Source organism: Tenrec ecaudatus, chromosome 1 (assembly GCF_050624435.1).
Source record: "Tenrec ecaudatus isolate mTenEca1 chromosome 1, mTenEca1.hap1, whole genome shotgun sequence".
In the NCBI taxonomy this organism is placed as follows: domain Eukaryota; kingdom Metazoa; phylum Chordata; class Mammalia; order Afrosoricida; family Tenrecidae; genus Tenrec; species Tenrec ecaudatus.
The window spans coordinates 123,396,609-123,399,519 of NC_134530.1; the positions used below are offsets into that span (position 1 = coordinate 123,396,609).

At 42.9% G+C, this 2,911-nt stretch overlaps 1 pseudogene; it reads left to right on the top strand.

The window, feature by feature from the left end:
- Window positions 1-384: 384 nt before the first annotated feature.
- LOC142436905 (ubiquitin-conjugating enzyme E2 C pseudogene) lies at window positions 385-1,075 on the top strand (annotated as a pseudogene).
- Window positions 1,076-2,911: the final 1,836 nt, after the last annotated feature.

Sequence of the window (2,911 nt, forward strand, 5' to 3'; positions counted from 1 at the left end):
CTGCTACAGATGCACCCCAAGAACTGAAAGCAAAGATTCAAACAGATACGTGTTCATCAGTGTTCATCGCAGCACTATTCACAGTAGCCAAGGGGCGGCAAATGTAAGACAGATGAGTGGATAAACAAATTATAATGCATAGAAATAAAATATTATTAGATGACAAAGAGAACTGATGTTTTGATACATAACGATAAGGGATGAACTTTGCAGGCATTATGCTGAATTAAGTAAGTCAGACAAAAGACAAATATTGTATGATTCCATTTATATAAAATTTCAGACTGGACAATTGAATACAAAGTCCTGGTGGTGTTATTAAGAATTTGGCTACTGGCAGTTGCCTTCCAGTCTCCGGAGATCCCGTCTGCCAACAACGGGCGAATGGCCTCCCAAAACCACGACCCAGCCACAGCCACTGTCTTAGCCGCCCGCCGGGAAAGAAGCCGAGCCCAGCGGGGGCGCAGCCCGGGGTTCCGTGGGCAAGAGGCTACAACAGGAGCTGATGACCCTCATGATGTCTGGCGACAAAGGAATCTCTGCCTTCCCGGAATCAGACAACCTTTTCAAGTGGATAGGGACCATCCACGGAGCAGCTGGTACCGTCTCTGAAGACCTGAGGTATCAGCTCTCCCTGGAGCTCCCCAGTGTGTGACAATGGGCCCACAGTGAAGTTCCTCACCCCCTGCTACCGCCCCAACGTGGACACTCAGGGTAACATCTGCCTGGACATCCTGAAGGACAAGTGGTCTGCCCTGTATGACGTCAGGACGATTCTCCTCTCCATCCAGAGCCTGCTGGGAGAGCCCAACATCGACAGCCTTTTGAACACACATGCTGCGAAACTCTGGTAAAACCCCACAGCCTTTAAGAAATACCTGCAGGAAACCTACTCAAAGCAAGTCTCCAGCCAAGAGCCCTGACCTTCCCTGTCCTTGTGTTCTCTTCTCTTCTGTAGCTGTCTGTCCTCCCTCCACCCCGCTCCTTGATGTCTGTGTAGAACTCTTATCTCAAGCTGTGGTGTCATTTCTGTTGTGTTTGTTTTTTAAATTAAGTCTCCATTTGCACCCTGTGATGATTGTATTAAATAAATAACATTTGGGGTTGGTTCGGGGGGGAAAAAAAAAGAATTTGACTGCTTACTAAAAGGTCAGCTGTTCAAAGCCACCAGACACTCTGGTCCCATAAAGATTACAGCTTTGAACACCCTGTGTGACCAGTCTGCCTGTCCTACAGGGGTCACAGCGAGCTGGAATTGACCTGACAGCAGCATGTTGGGTTTGGCTTTTATGCTAGGGGCAGGTGGGTTTGGGAAACGAGGAGCTATTCCTTAAGGAGTACTGAGTTAAGGTGATAAAAACAACTGCAAATAGCATTGATAATAAAAAGAATTCATTTTGCTTTACGGGAACACTCAGCACCTTGTTTTTATTTTCCTCATTTTGGGCTTATTGGAGAAGACATTTTCACTGACCACCACAGAATAATAGCTGTTATTGGAGAGTTTTTTGTTTGTTTAATCTGGTGCTCCTTTCTCCTACCTTTTACAATAGATCCTTCATATTCTGTTATCTTAAGAGGGAATTGAGCAGTGTGGTGTTTGTAATTTTAAAAAGCCGTTTTCTTTAACAAGAGTCACAGGGTTTTCCACAGACTTTAATTGGAAGAAGGATGTCATTGGGAAGAAGATTATGATGATACTCCATCTGTCATGGTAAGGACATGGTTTCAGAGCTGGGTGAGATGCAGGTTCAAACCCCAGCTCTGGCCCTTTCAAACTATGGGATCTCTAGGAAGTCACTGACCCTCTCTAAATCGCAATTTTCTTCTCTTCCCAAGCAGGATAGTGGAAAGTAGTTTCACAGGTCAATACAATGATTTTGTGAGATAAAATATGGTCAGAACCCAGTAAAGTACTCAGTGCTCAGTAATTGTCCACGTTCATCTTTCTCCTTCCCTATTCATTCTGAGGAAGTGTGGATCACTGAGTTGAAGCTCAGTGATAGCGAATGCATACCCTAGAAATACCTATAGGTATTTTTTTAAATGAAAGTTGATGCTTAGGGCTAAGTCGTCTTATCATAATTCCCCTAATCAACTCATTAAACATGAGTGTCAACTTACTGGGCAGCACTAGATTTTACCGACAACACAAATGACACTTGGAAAGCTATTGATGTGAAATTAATCACCTGATCTCCTCTACAAAATCAACATGGGATTTTAATTCACACCCTCACACACACAGAAGAAAAAGAAAAGAACGCATTTCATTCAAATGAACCAATCAGTAAATCAAGTTTACAGCAATTATCCAAGGCGATCCTTCCAAGAGGTTTAATTCTATCAAATGAACCCCACCTTGACCTAGTTCTCCAGGCCAGGTAGTTCTAGAGCCCATGATTATGAATATTTTTGCCACATCTGTTTCTATAGGCCAAAAGTGCTACTCATACCTTTGACACATCTAACAGATATACATATGAGCTGCAGTATTATGAACAATTTTAACCTAATTTGGAGCAAACAGCTAAAAATACGGTAGTAAAAAAACACTTACTGGGGGATGGACAACAGAAAATTGGGTGAAGGTAGACAGTGATCGGTGTAAGACATGGGAGGGGATTGTAAATTTATAAATTATCAAGGGTTCATGAGGGAGGGAATGAGAAGCTGATATTAGGGGCTCAAGTAGAAGGCAGATGTTTTGAAAATGATGACACAATGGATGGATGGATGGATGGATGGATGGATGGATGGATGGATGGATGGATGGATGGATGGTTGGATGGATGGATTGTGCTTTGACACAATGGATGAGTGATTGTGATAAGAGCTATAAGAGCCCCCAATAAAATGATTTAAAAAGAAAGAAAAAAAGGAATGGTTAAAGAAACTACTGTCAGTGTTG